The 22,038-nt window shown below is 42.9% G+C and overlaps 1 protein-coding gene across 1 annotated transcript in view; it reads left to right on the top strand.

Annotated features, from left to right (window-relative positions):
• The window catches only part of gmds (GDP-mannose 4,6-dehydratase), a gene marked incomplete at its 3' end in the record, with an annotated part of 68,719 nt that overhangs the window by 15,430 nt on the left and 31,251 nt on the right, over window positions 1–22,038 (top strand). The window lies entirely within an intron of this gene.

The following is a 22,038-nucleotide window of genomic DNA, read 5'->3' as shown; positions in this document are numbered from 1 at the left end:
ATGGCGGAGCTGCTGGGACAGGAAGCAGTGTTTTCTTGGATGGGACCGTCCACGCCACAATGTCCCTTTTGTCTCCACGGTGATCCCAGTAGATCCCCCCCCCACCCCCACCCCCCTCCTCCTGCCCCCTCCATCAGCCTTTCCACTCCGGGATCTGACACACAGTCTCCAGGCAGCGCAAATCCTCCTTCATCATCGTGGTTTTAGTGGAATAAGGAACCCAGAACCTAATTATATTACAGATAAAAAGCTCTGTATTGCTAACAAGAAAGACTATGCTCTTACTAATCCCCCCCCACCCCTAACCCCCCCGAAGGTAAATCCCCCGGTTTCAGTTAGAACAATCAAACCGTCAAAGTTTGCCTGGACTAAATGTTTCAGAATTCTTCCTCACTCTTTAAAACGTCTGTGTAAATGTGGTGTAAATGCGTTTTTAATGCTAAAGCTGTCTGACACTTTGACAGCACAGCTGAACCTTTATTTTGGGGTTACGGACGAGACGTTTTGTTTATTTTATTTTTGAGCTGAACTTGTCTTTCCAGATCCACATTTTCCTCCGACTGGCTGATGTAACTTCAGCCAGCGTCCAGATTATAGAGCATCTCGAACTTAATTAATGAATAAAACATTAGCTGGAACCCTCATCGTGCCGACGGCCTAGTGGAAATAATGCAGAAGTTATACTTTCCCAAATAACCCGCTTACCTTGTGTTTGCATGACACTACTTTTAAGAACTTGTTGGATGTACGTTTCAGTAACTTGTGTGACTTTGAGCGGCAACATCTTGCATCTTCCCCCCCCTCCCCCCCCCCGGTGGCGTCGTGTTCCAAGAGTAAGGAAATACAAAAAAATTGTAATGTAAGAAACCCAAGTGAGTGGGAGACGACGACTCTCCACATCCTTTACGGTCAAAGGTCGTGGCTCTGCTCCCGCCTCCTACACCCGGCATCGTCCTCGGGCCACACACACACACACACACACACACACACACACACACACACACACACACACACACACACACACACACACACACACACACTGAAACTGACAGTAAATACCCGTATACCTGAGCTCCGCTCTGCTTCTCTTTATTAGTCTGGTCGCTCTGAAACAGCTGAGCCTGCCGGGTTACTGGCAGGCGTCACGGTGCAGCGCTTTCCAAACCTGGAAAAAGATCACTCATCATCATCATCATCATCATCATCATCGTCTCTTTCCGCCGCCGCCGCCGCCGCCGCCGCCGTCTTTCAGGGAATCCCTTCTGAGGAAGGTCTGTTCGTCAGACTCGCCCCGGTCGGAGGCTGGCCATGGAGTGTGTGGGCCGCTGGTTTCCGCTGGAGGGAGTCATCAGTGAGAACAGAGTGGAGGTTATTTGGTGATGCTGCAGGGTGCGGCGGCGGCGCAAGGGGGGGGGAGGGGGGGGGAGTAGTGGAGCGACACCGCAGCGCCAAAGGAGGCGGTCCGCTGCAGTGTCAAAGGATCAGCCTGTCAAATGCAGGATTTTGTGCGTTTGCTTTGTGACGTCGGAAGAGCTGACGAGTTGGACGCTTTGCACATTTTTGCAAAATGTACAACTGTTTTCTATATACATGTTTAAGTTAAAAGCCGGATTAAAAACGAGAGTTTAGAACCTGTTCCAAAAATGGGATGTGAGCAAAAAGCAAAACTGCAAAAAAAAAAAAAGTATTACATAATGCACAAAATTCAAAAGTTTTCTTGAAAAAAAGAAAAAGTGGAACACCCACATTCTTTAGCAACTTTAGCAGTAACAAGTTTTATAATGAGGTGAACAGCTATCACGTCATTACATATTGCTGTGTTATTATATAATGTGGATAATCGGTTAAGTTTATAACATGCATGAACCACCAAGCTGAATAGGAGAAAAAGAAAAGTTCACGGTTTTGTGTTCTGCAGGATCTCATTGTTTTGCAGGTCAGGTGTGCCGTGGAAAATTATCCAATTTCATTTAATGGGCTAAAAATACAAAGGTAGAAGTCACTTGGCAGTGTTGGCTGATCAAGTAATTTACACACCCGTCCTTGCCAGCAGGTGGCAGTAGGGAGCAAATTAAGACAATAAAGTGAGTGAGGAGCAGTGAAACAGTGACAAGGAAAACATAGATACATATTAGAAAAGGAGATTTTTTTTGATACGATTAAAATAGTTTTGCTCAATTTTCTCTTGTTGAACTATTTGCTTTAGAACAAAGTCTGTAAAAACTGTAAGTATTGTCATTAAATGTGCCGTTATAAAGCGGCAATATGTCACTTCGTTTAACGAAAATGACTTTTTTTATTATTATCTTTTTTATGCGGACTTGCTCTGCGACGTACTGGTGACAGAGTAAGAATACGCCTAGCAAATTCTCTTTAATCACTATAAGAGTCAATTGAAAACGGGGTCGTTCTGCTGAGTTCCAGGAGAATCCAGAGTTTCCGGAGGGCCGCGGCCGTCGCTCTTGGTTTTTTCCCCACCCTCTGATTGGTGTTTTACCTTCACGCCATGCGCTCCTTCATGCACTTCCGTCCTGACGCGACTCACTAGCTAGCTCGTTTGTGTTTGGGGCCGACCGTGGACGCTTCACACTTTCTCCCGGCACAGTTTCGTCACACCGTTTGGCCGGCGGTTCGGCGGTTCGGTGGTTCAGCGGTCAGTCGCTCCCCGATCCGGCCGGTCCCTGTTTCTGGAAAAGGTTGAAGGCAGCCTGGCTGACTTGGGCGGGTTGGAGGTGGTTGGAGGAGGGTTAGGTTGGAGGCGGGTTGGGTTGGAGGCGGTTGGAGGCGGTTGGAGGTGGGTTGGGTTGGAGGCGGTTGAAGGTGGGTTTCCACCTTGGTTGGAGGTGGTTGGAGGCGGGTTTCCACCTTGGTTGGAGGTGGTTGGAGGCAGTTGGAGATGGGTTGGGTTGGAGGCGGGTTTCCACCTTGGTTGGAGGTGATTGGAGGTGGGTTGGAGGCGGTTGGGGGTGGGTTGTGTTGGAGGTGGGTTGTGTTGGAGGTGGGTTGGGTTGGAGGTGGGTTGTAGGTGGTTGGAGGTGGGTTGGGTTGGAGGCGGGTTGGGTTGGAGGTGGGTTGGAGGTGGTTGGAGGTGGAGTGGGTTGGAGGTGGGTTGTAGGTGGTTGTAGGTGGGTTGGGTTGGAGGCGGGTTGGGTTGGAGGTGGGTTGGAGGTGGAGTGGGTTGGAGGTGGGTTGGAGGCAGGTTGGAGGTGGGTTGGGTTGGAGGCGGGTTGGAGGTGGGTTTCCACCTCGGTTGGAGGTGGTTGGAGGCGGATGGAGGTGGTTGGAGGCGGGTTTCAGGTGGGTTGGAGGCGGGTTTCCACCTCGGTTGGAGGCGGTTGGAGGCGGTTGGAGGCGGGTTTCAGCCTGAACTTCATCTTAAGAATAGACTCTGCTGAGCCAAGACAAACAACTCAGCGTTTCCCCTCATTCAGAGTCGGGGAATGTTTTTTGCGGTTCTGCCTTGTGGGTCACGTTCGTTGCTCCACTCGTGACTCCGCTCTTTTTTTTCTTCTTCTTCTTCTTTTTTCCTTTCTGTGTTCTTGCAAGGTAATGACACATGGAAATGTGTAGTTTGGGGGAAAGAAAGTGGAATTTTTATTTGAATTTGAATATTTTTGGGGGATTTTTGTGGTTTAAGTCAAAAGTCGGAGTCGATAGATGGTATCGTATATGAGCCTGTATCTTAACTCAAATCCCAAATCTTCTCCATCAGCTGCCTTGTTTCTTTCCCACAGGGTAAATAAATGGAGCAGATGTAGTTCCCCTGGTGGCTTCTAGATGGCAGCAGTGAGCCACCGTGCAGGGATCCCCTGATCGTTTCACTCTGGGATTAAAATGTAATTTTCCTCAGCTTGAAATGTTCTCTGATCGGCCTCTGTGGTGTATTTGTGTTGTATATATACATACTAATCTACAGTACTTTGAAAAAAAAAAAATCGTTGCTTTTGAGAGCAACTCAGGAACAGACATTTTTTTAACAGAAGCTTTTTTGAAATGAAAATGAATGGATCACATTTCCAATAAATTATTTATTGAATCTATTTAATCAGATTTGGGTTTTTTTCTTCTGTTTTTAAATTTGTTGACATTTATCATAATCAACAAACAATTATTTCAGCTGAACTCTTTTTTTTCCAAGCAAGGGAAATATTTATCAACAGAACTAACAGAAGAACAAATATAACACTGAACAATTGGAAATACTAACATAAATACATTTATATTTTCTTAAAAAAAAAAAAAAAGTTCGTCATTTAAAAATAAAAGGACATTTTCAAAGCGAGCTTCTTTCCTGAAACGAAAAATTTGCAAGGGTGTCTGTGTTTATTTATTTATTTATTTGCAGTTTTCATACATGGTTTAGTTTATACCACAACAGTTATTCCATTCATATTGAATTATTAGAACTCATGTAAAGGAATAAAAAATGATGTTCTTTTGCTTTAACATTTGATCTCACTATAATAATGTGAATATGATAGTAACAATAATAATGTCAGGAATTATTTAGTATTGTTAAATGAATTTTATCTGTTTTGTAAACAATCAGCCAAACAAATAACAATAAATGTCTGTTGTCTGACTGCAGTGCTAATATACTACCACTACTACTACTACTACTACTACTACTACTACTACTACTAATAATAATAATAATAATAATAATAATAATAATTTGCCTTATGTGAATCTCAATATGTATTAAGCTTAGATAGTTATACATATATAAAAAAACTAATATTTTTAATATATTATTGTAGTGTGCTTCATAGTTTATATTTTCATTATTGCTCATTGTGACTATTGATAATTTTACATTAAATAATTTTAATGAACAAAGATTTTATTTTGATTAAAGTTTTTATAACACGTAGCCTTAGCGTTCTCAAAAATTGTTCTGGTCAAACCATAATTCAAATTTTGTTGTTGTTGTTGTTTGGAGCATTTTTAGCAAGTCACATTTGAATGAAGTTGTTTGTTTTGTTAGTTTTCTTATTATCTTATTAAAGATGCTGCAGGACAAGGCCCCCTGCTGGTTAGAGTGCTACACTGCAGAACTTATTGTCGGTAAGAGATTTTGGACGCAGACCAAAATCTAAAAACAAAAGACATAAAGAACGAGACTAAAACTGTTTGTTACTGTTACTTTGTCTGTTTTCCGCCCTCACCTCATCTCTTCCTCCGTCCTTCATTTTATTTTCATCATTTCGTCGAGTGGCTGTCAGAAGCCCAGAGGATGTTTGCGTTTGTGAGACTCGACCGCAGTCGTTTTAATTAGTTTGGCGGAGTTGTAGCGAGAGAGCAGAGCTGAGCCGAGGTAACCAGGGATTCCACTCAATATTTATTAAACTCATCCGTCTTCCCGCTGCGTTGCCATGTCCTCCAGCGAGACGTCAAGACCGGGATAACAATCAGCCTCGGAGCCTCATGCTGGATGGGTAATGATTTATCTGTTCCTGGAAAGGTTTTGACGTCTCTGTACACAAAGTGTGTGAGAATTCATTGTTGCGGGAATTTTTTATTCCTTCAGGTATTTTCCCGAAAAATAATTATCCAGTATCTGGATGTATATTTCTGAACGTTTGTCAGAATCTTGGTTTAGGCCCCTTGTAAACATTGAAAACTATATTAATAGGGTAATCTGAGTACATTTCAGTGTGTTTCCTACTTTGTGAAGTTGGAATGTGAATATTAATGATAAAAAAAAAAGTAACGGGATATAATTTTTTAGTTTTTGGGATCTAATTTCTCGCATTGCATGACGAAGTCGTAGTCATTGTAGGACCATTATTATTGTTTTTATTAGTAGGAGTAGTATAATTAGGCACATTAAAGATCTATTGTCAAAAGCTTTTATATGTTTCTCTTCTACTTTTATTATTATATTACGATGAATGTTATCTCTGTGTTAGCATTAGCCAACATTTACATTTCATCATATATATATGTCTATATATATCTTTAGCAGATTTAGTATTTCTATTGGGAAAAATTTACCGGTCTATATTTTCTATTTCTTTAAGATTTGTTTTGTTTTTCAGTAAATACATGTTTTACACTTGTAGGACGAGCGAGACGAGATTTCGATTCTCCTCTGGAGCTCACTTTGACTTTGGTGTTTTGTGACGTCTCTGAATCCCCTGAAACACAAAGCTCATCCGGTTTCCTCAAGAAAACTCAAGCAATGTGTAATTTTCATCACGTCACTGAGCTCGTTCACACGCTCCCGCCGTCCCGTCGGACTTGAGGGTTGGAGTCAGTTTAAAGCGAGTTTGCAGACACGCGGGTTTGGCTCTATTTCTTTACAGAAACGCTGTACGGGATAGTACCAGGGGCTCCGAGTTCCCCGACTCGCCACCCGGACAGCGCTTGTTGTTGCGTTTTAGCCGCTTCTCACTGAGAGCCGGCCGTCAAGCGGCGCCCACACGCCTGTCCTCTGGCGCCGCCTCCTAATTACACCACCCCCCACCCCCCCGACCGCACGCCCACTCTGGCTGCGACGTGCATGTTGAGAAGTCGCAGCCTCGCCTCGATCCCTCCATAAGTGACTTAATCTCGTTGCCGGCGGTAAACACGGGGCGCTAATCTACACCAACGCCAGCCCAGACTTCTTGCAGATACACAACACACGCCCGCTTCCCCTCGCTAATGGCCTGTTTGTGTAATTCTGTCCTTTTGTTTGGGATTTTTCTTTTTCTTTTTTCCTTTTCCTTCCCTCCCAGTGAGACCTTCAGTTGGATCTCAGCTCAGGAGCCATTGTTCCTAAACTGTTTCGAAAAGAAAATGACTGTGTTAAACTGCATTAGGGATGGGAGGCGAGCCCAGAGAGAGAGAGGGAGGGAGGGAGGGAGGGGGGGAGAGAGAGAGAGAGAGAGAGAGAGGGAGGGGGGAGAGAAGGAGAGAGAGAGAGAGGGGGGGAGAAGGAGAGAGAGAGGGGGGGAGTGGTGGGGGAGGGAGATAGAGGGGGAGAGAGAGAGGAGAGAGAGAGGGGGAGAGAAGGAGAGAGAGAGAGAAGGAGAGAGGGAGAGGGAGGGAGGGAGGGAGGCATAATCGTTTCACAATCTGCAAATGTGTCACAATCTATAATTGTTGTTAAAAATGCCCCGTTCCGGTTATTTTGGTTGGGAGTTTGCGTGGGAGTTCTCTCCTCTCATGTACCCTTCTCCGCGTACAACCGTGTGTCTGTTGGGCAATTTTTTTTTTTTAGGATTGCAATCTATTTACAAAAGCCGCCTGTAACGAGCTGTGATCTCACTTGTTTGGCTCACGTCGCGGAACGAAGGTCGCGAAACAAAAACAGAGGGAGGAGAGGTCGGGTTTGAACGGAGGGCAGAGGAGAGACGTGCATCCGAAGCCAATCGAGATGCGCGGGAATTGTATTAATCTTCCGTTGACTTAATGAAGATCTTTTTTTTGCTTTTAATTTATGTGTGTGTGCCTGATTTTGTCCGTGTGTTTGGACTGTTGCCTTCGCTTGCATTTTTTTAAAAATTGAAGCTCTAAATCAGGCTGTCATACTTTTATGAAGGGCTTGGCCTCTCCCGCCTCGTCTCCCGCCTGCCAAACAAACAAGCCTTTATTCTGCGAGAGCAGTGGATGTTCAGGTATAATAAACAACCAGAGCTCGGCGAACGATTCCTCGGAATACGGGAGGGGCCGGAGAGACGAGCCCGACTTGTAACGCCTTTTGTTTTTGACACCTAATTTTGCCGCCGTTCATTGTTCCGGTCCAACATCGAGTTTGGCAAAAATCCTCATTTATTCCTAACGTTAGATTCGTTTATAGATTAAAAAGTGTGCCTTACTAATTTAGCCTGGATTCTCGTGTAAGTGTGGGACCTGTGAAGACTCTTGGCGTGGACGCATGAGACAAACAGACGTTACACAACAGTCGGAAAGCGGTGGATCGTCAATCAAATGTCACTCGGTTTGTAGCAGGACCAACGTGTTTTTTATCACTGAAGAAAGTTTTGCCATTGTCTGTTGACCTGGAAGCTGCGATACAGCGACTGTCGATGCCTCATAAATGACTTATAAAACAGGTCATAAAGGAACCATATCAAAGTGATTATCAAAGTATTTCTGTCTTGTCGTGTCTTGTCTTGTCCTGTCCTGTTGAACTTGTGTTATTTTGTTGTACCTGGTAAAACAATTTAATCAATCACTACTACTGGATGCAGAATGAGGAAAGGCCCTTCGAAAGGGAAAGACATCAAACAATATGGGGTGAAAATGGTTCCTACCATTGTTTTTTTTCACAGATTTAAAGAGACACATATCCGAAAAGCCCAAGAAAAAAACCAAAACGGGGTGAAATAGTAAAGCAATGTTTTAGATCATGTTTTTTTCCCCCTCCAAAAAAAAAAGAAGCCGGATTTAAGATGATTAAAGATGAAAACAAAGAGTTCATCTTACCATGTCGTTGTTCGTCTCCATGGCGTTTCACCGTAAGGATGTGTTGGCCTTGCACAACATGCATCTTCAACACAAATGCCCATTCTGCTTATTTCAGCTTGATAATGTGTTGTTTTTTTTGCTACATCGGGCCTTTCTGGTCACGTTGTCGCTCTTCCAGAAGTTGTTAAATGTAGAGGGACAGAGCGCCCCAAGCAATTCCGGTCGCCACAACCGTCTCCTCGCGGGTCTTGGCATCGCCGGCGGGGACAACGTCCCGCTTCAGCAATCAAGGACTCCTCTCGACCGTCGCCACAGGAAGCCCGGCATTGTCTGGGAATTTCGGAGGTTCCGTCATGGTTGTCGGCGAAAGACGATCTCGTAATTTATATGTATCATAACAACATAAGAAAAACAGATTGGATTGTGGTGGAAGGGCTCCGATTTTTTTGCTGAAAGGGCGCGTCAGTGTCAGGTTCAATATGATGTGGTTGGTAAAAAGCACATTGACTTGGTTTCTGTTGTGAACTCGCGGAGCTCACCAGATAAGGAAAGCATTATTACTTTTGACGATAATAAATTAACACAAAATCCCACATGTGTTTCACATTACTTTCAGCTGTAGGTTTTTGCCATGCTTTTACAGCGGCAGGAATGTCGGAAAACGATGTAGTTTTCATGTCGGGCCACTAGAGTGTGCTGTTGGTAATGAAACCACACACACACATGGGCGCAGAAAACAAAACGCTTTAAATATTTCCCAATGGGAGAACACGAATTGTTGGATTGTTATTACTGTGACTGTCAAAATAAAAGTACCAAGTCCCAGGAGAATTTGGACGAGGGGTCACGACACGAGGAAACTTTACTGAGCATGTGCGGAAGAACTTTGTACTCATGGCCACGGTGAGCATGCTCAGTAGCTGCGTTTCAGAAAAGTAGCAGTTTACCCCCGTCTCCATGGAGACAGAGGTGTTTTTGAAAAGGTCCATCTTGGGGCAACGTAGGCATGTAAATTTACCTTAAATCTTCAGATTCCTCAAAATCATGTTTCCTCACTTGATTGATTGATTGATTTTTTTCTTAAAGCTGCCATATCCAATGCCGACAGATGTAGTTTGAATCCTCCCCCGTTTGGTTCCAATCTCCAACGTTCAACTTGCCCAAATGCAGGCTGACGTACGATCAAATGACGAGTGCAGTTTCCCCAGGTCGGCTCTGGATCCTAACTGTGGCTCTATTGACGTGTGCAAGTCTTCATTTTTGACGGAACGTTCAAAGTTTCCACCTTGTGCTGGAAACTTCTGGCGGCCGACAAAGAGGCATGACGGCGTTTATGCAAATCTTGTGCGCGGCGTCGGATTCCTGTCAATGCACAGCCCTGCAGAGCATATATATATATATATATATATATACACTGTATAAAATCTCAACCTAATATCTGAAAATCAAAAATTAAAGCAAAGTTCACAGCGACAAACCGTTACAATCCTTTAAAACCAACCTCACGTCAGAATAAATGTACGCAAAGGTGTTTTCGGTAATAAAGTGACGAGTGAGCGTCGATCTGCTTTGTCGCGCGTCAAAGTACGACCATGAACGATGAGGCGAGTTCACATGTGGGCCCGTCTGCCTGAACCCTCCGTCCAGCAGTTTCTCCTGCCAGACGTCTGAGTGGCGACTAGCAAGAACATCATTAATCAAACTATCAACGCTCGCTCATTGTTTCTCTCGGCCTTCCTGTCTCTGACGTGAACCTCTCACTTTTTCCATTTCTGCCGTGGAAAATTGAGTTACTTATTTTTTTTTTCTTTTTCCGCCGATCTTCTTAGCGTCTGAGCGGTCGTCGGCGTTCACGTGGCACTAGAGCCGTCACCAAGGCACCGAGGTTCGGACGCCGGCGTCCTGCGTTCCTCCTCTACCTGCGAAGTCGCTCCTTTCAACCGTCGGCCCTCTTTTCTGCCCGTCAACTCGCCTCCTTGCCGCTCTTTGCCTTGAGGTTGGGATCGCGATCCTCACTGCCGTCATCAGCTCGGGTATCGCCCTCGGCGGTGAACGTCTCCGAGTGGCAAGGTGAGATAAATGGCCATTGTTGGCGAGCCGGGAATCTGTCAAGAACGGTTTTCCAGGGAACCATCAATCATGTGTGGTGGCGTCTGGCGGGGAAGGTTTAGGCTGACGGACAGCTGAGGTGAGGCCGACGAGCTCTGGGCTGCTGGAGAGAGGAATCTCACATCGTCATAGTTACATACATCCACCAGTTGAGGTGTAGTTATTATTATATTATTTAAAAAAACAAACAAAACTTCAATCTTTGATCTTTGATCAGCGACACTGTTTCTTCTGAACAGTTTTCCTCTAATAAATGTAATTTACTTGAATGACTCTGTGGTTTTGAGGCTGATAATTAACTACGTAGACGATATCGAGCCATTTTTATTTTTCTAAAAAAAAAAATACATGTTTGTTTCGATGACACAAGTTATTTAACAATGAGATAATCAAAATGTATAAAAAAACAACTGAAAATATTTACACACTTAATCAAGCAGATATGAACAAAACAACTCAACTCAAAGTAAACAACGGCTTACTGGTCAACTCACAAACAAATACACTAAACACCAAATTGAGACCAGAATAAATTCATATACAACCAAATTAATGGATGTATAATAAATCAGAAATATATATATTTTTTTCTCTTAAGTTTTGTGTGGCAGAAACAATCAGCACAATGAAAAACACAACCACTCATTTTAATAATTAACCAGCTCTATAATGATCAAGTGATAATTAATAAAACAACAAAATAAACATCCAAAGAGAAAAGAAATTAAACATGTTTGCAAATAAAAATGTGTTAATTTAATGTTTACATTAGAAATATTGGTGAATGTAGCTAATATCAAAAAGCTGACTTTTTTTTAACCATTAAGATAATTTATTAGTGATTGTTTAACTAGTAAGTGTACCAACAGTCAAATAAATAAACAAATGATAATAAAAAAAATATTTTGTTTTAAAAATGCTCATCAAAGGAAACAAAAATTTTCTGTCGAGTCCCAAAATATCTGTTTTCTTCTGAAAAGCCTCTTAATCGACGGCGCGACGCAGACGTGCCTAAACTGCAGTCAGTGACCCCGACGTGTGTGATGATGATGATGGTGATGATGATGATGATGATGATGATGGTGATGAAGAGGAGTAGGAGGGGTTCGCCAGTGGGCGATGAGAAGTATCACCGAACACGATTAGTCAGGAGATAATCTGCACCGTGTGGGCAAACTGCTACGAAAACACTCCACTGTTTTCTTTACACACACACACACACACACACACACACACACACACACACACACACACACACACACACACACACACACACACACACACACACACACACACACACACACACACACACACACACACGCGTTCCCTCACTGCTGTCGGGGAACTCGTCATTATTTAAGGTGTCAGGACGAGGCTCAAGGGCCTCAAGGGTCGCCTGACGCGCCCCCCCCCCCCCCACACACACACACAAAAGCTTCATTTCCCTCTATTACGTACATAATGATTGGAAGAAAAAAGAAAACGCGACAGGACGATAAACACTCCGGCCAGAGCAAAGTATTCACTCTTTCCTCTGACCAGTCAGACGTCCATGACGACATGATGTTCCAGCTGTTCCAGCTGTGTTTCCATCACTTCAGGAGACTTTACATTGACGTGACTTCATTTTACACTCAACTTAATCACAAGTACTACGTTTTTTTCTGACCACGAGGTTCACTTTACCGCCGAACCAGACCTTCACCTCCACACCGTGCGTCTGGTCAGGTCTTTTTTTAAGAGAATCAGGTTTAAGTTTTTTCGGGGTCAAACCAAACCCTTGACTTACATTCATTTTCAGCCGTAACTCCTCCTGAGGCCTCGTTCACACTGCAGGGAAATGTGACCCAATTCTGATCATTTGTATTTATTTTTTACTCACAGTGACTCGTATTCTACCTGTTTTGTTTCCATGTTAAAGCTCCGATCCCGATGTTTTTCCACTCAGGCCCCGTTCGTACGTGGAACCAATTCTGATGTTTTTCTACTGATGTTTTCGTCATTGACGTGTGACTGACGTCACGATGAGCGCCGAGAGGAAGTTGCCCCGCCAGAGTAAAAGCTGGGCTCTTTTTTTTTTCTCTCATTCTCTTTCTTCTTTCCTCCCATTTTTGTCTCGATTCTGTTGCTCGTGTTTATTTTATTATATCTATGTTGCCAGATATGGCGGTATCCCCCCAAAACATCCACCCTACTCTGCCCTACTCAAACTTACTCAGCTCTACTCAGCCCTACTCAATCCTACTCAGCTCTTCTCAAACCTACTCAATCCTACTCAGCCCTACTCAACCCTCCTCTACTCTACTCAATTCTACTCAACACTACTCAACACTGCTCAGCTCTTCTCAAACCTACTCAACCCTACTCATCCCTACTCAGCTCTACTCAACCCTACTCATCCCTCCTCTACTCTACTCAATCCTACTCAACACTGCTCAGCTCTTCTCAAACCTACTCAACCCTACTCATCCCTACTCAGCTCTACTCAACCCTACTCAACACTACTCAGCCCTACTCAACCCTACTCATCCCTCCTCTACTCTACTCAACACTACTCAACACTGCTCAGCCCTACTCAACCCTACTCATCCCTACTCAGCTATACTCAACCCTACTCAATCCTACTCAACAGTACTCAGCTCTACTCAACCCTACTCAGCTCTACTCAACCCTGCTCAACCCTGCTCAGCCCTACTCAACCCTACTCAAACCTACTCATCCCTACTCGGCTCTACTCGGCCCTACTCAATCACACTCAACTGTACTCAGCTCTACTCAACCCTACTCAACCCTACTCAACTCCGCTCAGCCCTACTCATCCCTACTCAGCTCTACTCATCCCTACTCTGCTCTACTTATCCCTACTCAGCTCTACTCGGCCCCGCTCAGCCCTACTCAACCTTCCTCAGCCCTACTCAACCCTACCCCTTTAAAATATGTCTCCCTTCACGAGCCGTGATTGACGAGAGGTTCCGTATGTAAACATTCGTCCTCATATTTCCGGAGCTTCCAGCTCGTTCCAGTCGTATGGTTTCCGACAAGCGTCCATGTTTTACACAGTTTCTCTCGCAGTGACGGTACAATAATACTTTATACAAACAAGCACATGTACGTCCTGACGTGTCGTGTTTTCATGCTTGTGGGGAGTTTACATAGTACTTACATAACCACAACCCCGTAACTTGACTTAACACAACCCTGACCTTCAACACACACACACACACACACACACACACACACACACACACACACACACACACACACACACACACACACACACACACACACACACACACACACACACACACACACACACACACACACACACACACACACGCCTACCTGGGGGTTTTCTCCCGCTCAGTCTTTCCGTGGTGGCCACTCCACTCCACTCCGCTGGGATTGTAATTTGTCCCCTGGCTCGGCGCTCTGGCCGGGTAATCCAAGCTGGCGGTGTTTACACATGTGTGGCCGGCGCAGGCCGCCGCCGCCGCTAAACGTTTACGATAATAGCCTCCAAGTGATGCCTGTTGTAATAAAAGTCAAAGCGCGGCGCCCGGCGCGGCGAGGCCGATCTTGTCGTGCTGATCGCATTATAGTCAAATTAAACTGTCGTGCTTCGGGCCGCCGGCCTGTAAACTGTGGAACTTGAGGAAAAACACGCGGCCGCTCGCCAGGACTTCCATCATCGTCATCATCATCATCATCGTCATCATCGTCATCGTCAGTCGTACCCAGGTGGAACGCACGTCTGTGCATAAATGTGCATGTAACTTTACATTACGTTAAATAATGTAGCGTTTTTAAGAACGCGTCAAGTTAAAGCACTTTTAATTGTCCCAGTTCAATAAAAGTCAAATAAAGTGGATTTAGAATAAGTACAAACATTACGTGTATGAATGTATAAATTAAAGGAAAGTCATTCGCGTTCGTAACCGTTAAAAAAAAATACATTTTCAAATCATTCGGGTTTGTAAATTTTGCACTTTACACTTTAATTATTAGCATTAGATTAATTTTTCTTGAGTTAATTCCTTTGATTTCTTGAGGCAAACTTATAAACGCCTCACAGGTCATTCATTCGGTTGTTGTGTTGACATTATCAGTGAGTTTTATTCGTGGTTCTTACGGCTCGTTTTCCCAGAACAATCCTTCTATTTAGTCTTATTTTGAAAGTTGACTCCCACAGGTTGACGTTAATCGGATCTGTGACGATGAACAAGTGAATAGATAATAATGAATAACACATTTCACCAGTCTTCCTTTGACATAGTTGATTTGTTATATCACAAATACTTTTACACGAATTTGATCTATTTTCAATTCAGCGTCACCATTCATGTACTTTGAATCCTTGTTTAATACTTGGGACGATGTATTTCCTCCCTGGAGGGGCCACTTGAGGGAGCTTGTGTACTACTGGTTAGTACCGGTACCAGTTTATCTCTCACATTAAACTTCACACACACACTTAAAAATCAAATGTTAACTCATGTCCACTCTCTCCTTTTAAATGTTTGCTACCAGTTGCATTAATGCGTGGTTTGGATTTCTCTCGTCACACTGATGAAGGAAATTAAATGACGAGTTTATTTGACTGAGATCCACATCAAGATGAACGTCCTTGTATTGAAACGTCTTATAAAGAAACCTGCCATTGGATATGATCGTGTCTTTAATTTTTCCTTTTTTATTCCTCCTGTGTGCTTATTTTTTTTTATTTTATTTTTATTCTTAGACACAAGAAAATGCACTTTATTTATTATATTATTGTAGTCTCTTCCTGTAACTTAAACTGCCAAATAATAATAATAATAATACTGCTAATGACAGTAATAATGGGAAATGTTCGTCGCTCTGTTGCACTTTAAAGGTTTAAAGAAGAGGAAAAACCTGCGTTAGTGAAAATATTTACTCTAGATAAAGATATTTATGAGGTACAGTGTGAAGCTCAAGCTCTGCTGCTGTTTAATCTCCCAACATGCTCTTTAAAAAAAAAAAAATATATATATATATATATATATATATATATATATTTTTCCCGTCCAGATTGTGTCTCAACTTGTACAATTTGGCAGCTCGGCTTATCGAGGGCGAGCAAGAGGCCTCTCTCTCTCTCTCTCTCTCTCTCTCTCTCTCGCTCTCTCTCTCTCTCTCTCTCTCTCTCTCTCTCTCTCTCTCTCGCTCTCTCTCTCGCTCTCGCTCTCGCTCTCTCTCTCGCTCTCTCAGGTTTAGGAGACATGTAGACAACAGCAAAGCATCAGTCAGCACCACACACACACACACACACACACACACACGCACACACGCAGAGTTTAGCTACGGCTAAGTTGCAGCCCTCTTTTATGGTTACAGTTGTTTTCTCTCTCATTTATTGACTTTGACTTGCGGCCGACGTAAGAAAATACGGCCCATCATAACCACATGTGACGTCTCGGCGCTACTGTTCCTCGCACTCACGGGTCGGTGGCTGGCACCGGGGGGACCTCACAGTAGTTGTTTTAATTTAAGAAAGCAACAAGAAATAGAAAAAGAAAAGAAGTCCTCAGCCTTGTTTTTATTCCCCCTCGTGGATTAGCTGACCGTGCTAACTGACTCTGTCGTCTCTCTGGATTTAGAAACGTTTCGGTGGAAAGAGAGAAGTGATTGGAATACGCCGAAACCCCGGCTGACCACACACAGTACTGAAATACAGTACAATAGGCTTGGCCAGTATATATATATATATATATATATATATATATATATATATATATATATCACAAAAACAAAAACAAAAAAACCAACAACAAAAAAAAAGCAAACAAGAACTTGATTTTGATAATTAACAGAACAATCTCGTCAATGAGGAGTGGAAGTGTGTGTGCGTGTGTGTGTGTGTGTGGTTTGTCCTCTGGATGTGAATGGAACTGTGTGTACCTAATTGTACTTAAGACAGTAAGCCAGCTTCCTCCCAGCCAGACAGTAATCCTTTAAACGTGGGATATTTACTTAGAATTTTGTCGCCTTATGATTAAAGCAGCGAGGTGAAATTACAGGCTAACTAAGTACCTCGCAAATACGAAGAGATCGCTGCTGTTATTTAGGCTCCCGGGTGCGTCGTGGAGTGTTTATTTCTATTGGGCGCATGCTGGGAACTCAAGTCATCAACTGACGTTTTCATGGATTTCAAGGTTCAAGGTGTTTTATTGTCATGTCACCAGTAAAAGCCAGGTTTCACAGTGAATGAAATTCTTATTTTGCCGTCCACCCTGGAGCCGACATACATAAATAAGTAAGTATATACACAAAAAATAGAATAAAAATAGAATAAAATAAAATATAAAATAAAATAAAATAACAGAGCAGTGCAAAAATATTAGTAAGAAAGTGAGATGTTCAGAAGTCCTCAGGCTTTGCTGTTTGTTCGAGATTATTTGCAATCCATGACCTGTACGTTGATTTATCTGGTCTTCAGTCTGACATTATAATATCTAAGATAATAAACCACCATTTCCAGGTTTCCTTTTGAAGGTTATGTAAATCTGATTTGAAAGGGCCTCAAAAAACACCTGTATAGATAAAAAAAAACCTAAATACAAGCATAAAATTATATTTTTTTACTTTCTTTCTTTCTTTCTTTCTTTTTTTTTAAACAGAAAAATAAAGCCGAAACCTAAAAAGCAAAACGTTATTAAGTACCGAACAGAAGAAGAAACTCAAAGTATTTCCAGCCGGCTTTATTTTCTTTGTGCACAAATCAGCTTCATAAAAATAACGTGGTGATCTTTTGGTATTCTTTCCATCAAACGGTGCCATGTTTGCGCCGAGATGCTCTGCTGCGTCGAGAGACGTCCAATTTGTTTAACTTTATTCTTTATTTTGTACATTTCTCTGCACCGACTTTCTACTGACGGTGTGTTGAGACGAAGTTTTCCAATTCCAAAGTGGGAAATTTCTGTTTCCCGCCTCACGTTGATGAAAAAGAATGAGCACTGATGAGTTGAATTGCCAATAGGAATGATTAAAATATGAATAAGTAAAAATATCTGTGATAAAACAAAAAAAAAAAACCAAGGAAGTTCCTATATTTGTTCTCTAACCAGGCTGGATATTTTGGGTAAAGCGACTTTTACTTCAGCATCTGTCCTCAACACACCTCGTCTATTACTTATTTTATTTAATAAGCACAATCGCCCTCCTCATTTGCGTCATCCGTGTGAAATCTCCTCACTTGTAATCGCTTTATCTGCCGAGACATTTGAAGAACCCAGACGTTTGTCGTAGCGCGCTCAGCCTTTTCCGGTGACGGCGTGAACGACAGCACCTGTCGACGGCTCGGGAACGCCGCGAACGAACGCGGCCGACCCGTATCCGAACTGTCGCAGACAGTCAGACAAAACAGGTTGAAAACCATCAACCTGGACGTGGAGGAGGAGGAGGAGGAGGAGGCCGCCGTGGGCCCGGAGCAGGGCGGCAGCTGCCAGGGGCTGAGTTGGCGTAGTACCAGGGGTGTCACTCCGGTATGCTGGCGTTCGCTGACAAGTGGAACCGCAAACTGGGAGATCGTCACCGACACAATCGGAGCTCTCATCTCGCCATGTGTCTGCTGGAACTTGCTTGTTGGATCCGTGACGGGCAGGTCTCCGCCGAATTCCTCACACGTTATTTCCAGTGGAATTTTTTTTTTTTTTTTTTTTCCTCGATACTTGCAGGGTTGATGCGTTACTGTTTCGATTACGTTCGTGCAAGAAGTAGGGAACACGTTTTTGAAGTGACGGTTGTCAACCAGGAGGGGTCGGACTGTTGTGGCCGTGCACGTCTGGCGCTCCTGTTTGTTAAAGTGCCAACGTGTCTTGTTTCTTCATGTCTCTGGAGTCTCGTCCGCCAAGTGGGAGTCAAACGCCGAATAAGCTTCTGCTAGACGTTGGTATTTTCTTCGTCGGGGCAACAACTTCACCTTCGTCCCAGAAATGCTGGTTCATTACAAATATGTTCACGTTTACAGTGGAATTAAACAGGTTCTACGTGTGTGTGTGTGTGTGTGTGTGTGTGTGTGCGTGTGTGTGTGCATACATACATACATACATGCATACATGTATGCATGCATGTATTTATGTATTTCGTTATTTATTTCGTTACTTTGTTATTTGGTTCGTTATTTTGTTATTTACTTTGTTATTTTGTTATTTAGTTTGTTACTTTGTTACTTTGTTATTTAGTTTGTTATTTAGTTATTTAGTTTGTTACTTTGTTATTTAGTTTGTTTCTTTGTTATTTAGTTAGTTAGTTAGTTAGTTAGTTAGTTCACAAAGGCCAGAAAAACAAGTGGTTCTTTGTTGAGGTGAACTGAAAACTCGTCCACGACTATTTTTTTTCAGCATTATTGCTTTGAAGGACTCCAAAGTATATTTGACACATTTCAAAGGATTATTAAGTATATTTAACATAAAAAACATTAAATATTAAGTATATTTGACACAAAAAACACAATATATTAAGCATAATATCAATATAAAATATAAAAATAAAGCCTATTTATATTCAAACTAAAAGTTTCCTGAGTTTCCTGAGTTTTATCAGATGTCAGGCTGCCCCCTCTGGCTGCTTTTCAACATCCAACAACAAAAACCCTTTGATAACTCATAAAAACACGGCAGCTCTGTCCGTGCCCCGTCTTTTTTTTTTTTTTATCCCCCCTTTATCTCAAGCAGACAGGAAGCCAACGCCGGACTCTGAATATGTGAATATGCAGATGAAGTGTAAGGTATCACGCCAGAGGAAGGGGACTTGGTATGCGAGGCCTTTGAATCGGGGCTCTGTGGGCCCGGCTCGGTATCCGCTCCCACGCCGCAGACCCGTAAGCCGACCCCGGGGCTGGACGGGTTGTGGTCGGGCCGTGCCGGGAACGCCGGGAACGCCGAGGTCCGTGAGGCGAGGGGTCTGTGCCCGCCCGGCGGCGGGGAAGTCCAGCAGAGGGTGTGGACACAGAACTTCATGAAAACATAAACAGAGGAAGGGCTCGTGTCCCGACACACAGCGGGACGGATTTAATTATCATACGACGTGATGCACTTGCAATATCTATATATTAAAAATCAATTATCAGTGGGATTAAAGCCGTTGAGTTGGCTATTGTCCTATATAAACATGTATGTTTTAATATAGGTTTTGATATATGTGACATATAAAATTGGCCGTTTTCCTATATTATATGTACATAAATGCACATACATGTACACATATACGTGCATACAGGCACCTATATAGGTACATATACAGTATGCACATATATATGTGTCCATATATGCACCTATATGTTCTTCTTGTATAATTGTTTTTTAGTTAGTTCTTAGTTATTGCCTTGATAATGTATGACAGCTGCCAAAGTGAGATATATAGGCTATATATATGTGGAAATAAAGAAGCAGTACAGGAGACCTATATGGCCTGTATATTCACATATATGCACCTCAATTTTGCCTATATCTCCCATATATACTCATGTATGCAGCATATATGTGCATATAAACTGCTTGTAGGTTCCATAAATGCGCATATATCCTCGTATAGGTTCTTTCCATGTGGGGTGGAGAAGACGTGTGTTTTTAGGGTCGTAAAATTAACGACCGTCAGTCGACCTTTATGTTTACGGCAACTTTTCGCTTTGGGATAAACTTGCTCTAGGTTACGTTATATTACGTCCAGACGTGTGATTGACTTCCGTTGTATGACTTCTTTTATTCTCAACCTCAGTCATTGTGGCGTTTCCTGTTTATACAGACTTTCTTCAAACAACCAGAATGTAATTTAACGAGGTCACAGTGACACATTAAAAGGATTTAATTATTATTATTATTATTATTATAAAAAAGTAAAAAAAAAACTACAACTTCTTGCAGTAAATTAAACAAATAAACACAGTTTTCTTCTGCGTCGAGCGCCTTGATAGCGGCGACACTAAAGGGGTTTTTCACCAGAAGCTCCCCAGAGGTGAACTCCACGTCCACTTTTTATTCACTTTCCACCAGCAAAACAAACAAACACAAAGATGTTATAATTACATGCACATTTATCGGGTAAGTTTGCTCAATTTGGGGAATTTGACGTTCATATTCCGGCGGTCTGAAAGGATCGTCTGGATTTCTGAAAGACCTCCAAGTAGAGGCATGTTTCTTTCTCAACCTCCTGGTTTTTTGTTTTTTTTCTTTTTCTTTTTCTTTTTAAACGACCACAAGGAATGTGTTTATATCATTTACTTGTCTTGCTTTTTTTTTTTGCCACTTGTGTAAAAGTAAAACCTCTTAAAATGGAAAAAAAAATATACATTTCTAAGGCTGTGATAAATAAGGATTTTTATTTTGAAGAAATATGGGTCTTTTATTTTGAAAGCCAGCTAAGCTAATCTAGCTAATCCCTGCATATACATTTTTAAAGGCTTTAGGTGTCATTTTTAGTAAACAAGCACTTTTAAAGGCGTTTGGGGCTTTTATTTTGAAAGATGTAACATCCATTTCTAAGATTTTTAATGTCATTTTAATCGACAAGGACTCTTATTGAGAAATTTTAATTTGAAAGCCAGCTCACCTCGAGCCGAGCTGACGATAATAATTATGGTAACAATGATAATTGTTGTTATTATTATTAGAACAATAATAATCAAAGTGAGTCATTTAATCCGTCGTTCACATAAAACTGTTCAAACATTTATATAAACTCGCAATTTTATCATTTTAGTTTTTCGATCGTAATCTTCAATTCTCCCCTGATAGCTTTCTTTATTTTTTCCCTTTTTTCTTTTTTCTTTTTACGTGTGTGCCGTATTTACGTTTGCTAAAACGTCCAGACCTCACAGTAGGCCGAGGATAAACTCCGCCCCGCTGCTGTGGAGCAAACAGCTGCACAGCCAGAGGTTGAGCCGGCGGTTGCAGCAGGTTGCTGGTGGATCGTGGGATTGTTTAGGTCAGCGGATCTTCTTCCTCTCCTGTGGGTTTCGCTGGTGATCCATACATCTGCTGCCGAACCCAAGTTTTTTTCCATTTCGAACGTTTCAGCGCTTCAAACATACCCCCCTCCTACCCCCTCCATCCCCTCCTCCTCCAAGGATCGGATTGCCCTTGTTTACCCCGTTCCTTCCTGGAAAGATTCCTGCTACATGTTTCTTTGACATCGTCTTTCCCGTCGTGGCGGAGAAGTAGCGCAAGATAAAGGGAAAAGCCACTCGGCGGCTCCGTGGAGCCCAGAAAGCCTTTCAATTGATATCTAACACTTCCAGCTGAGCGCTTCCCCTTCCCGAAACCCCCCCCTCCCCCCCTCCCCCCCCCCCCCCCCACCCCCGCCGCCGGCCTCCTTCAAACGCCGCTCTCCCCGCGACGCTCCGACCCGGCATGCCGACCCCTGCTCCCGTGTTCCCGCCCTGCTGAGAGAGGCGGGTGGAGCCGGGCGAGACTTGAACCCGAGCAATTGTCTTCTGCTAACCTCTGTGTGTGTGTGTGTGTGTGTGTGTGTGTGTGTGTGTGTGTGTGTGTGTGTGTGTGTGTGTGTGTGTGTGTG

This window comes from Blennius ocellaris (assembly GCF_963422515.1).
Source record: "Blennius ocellaris genome assembly, chromosome: 12".
Lineage (NCBI taxonomy): Eukaryota > Metazoa > Chordata > Actinopteri > Blenniiformes > Blenniidae > Blennius > Blennius ocellaris.
The sequence above is the reverse complement of the archived record's forward strand: the minus strand, read 5'-3'. Positions and strand labels throughout refer to the sequence as shown.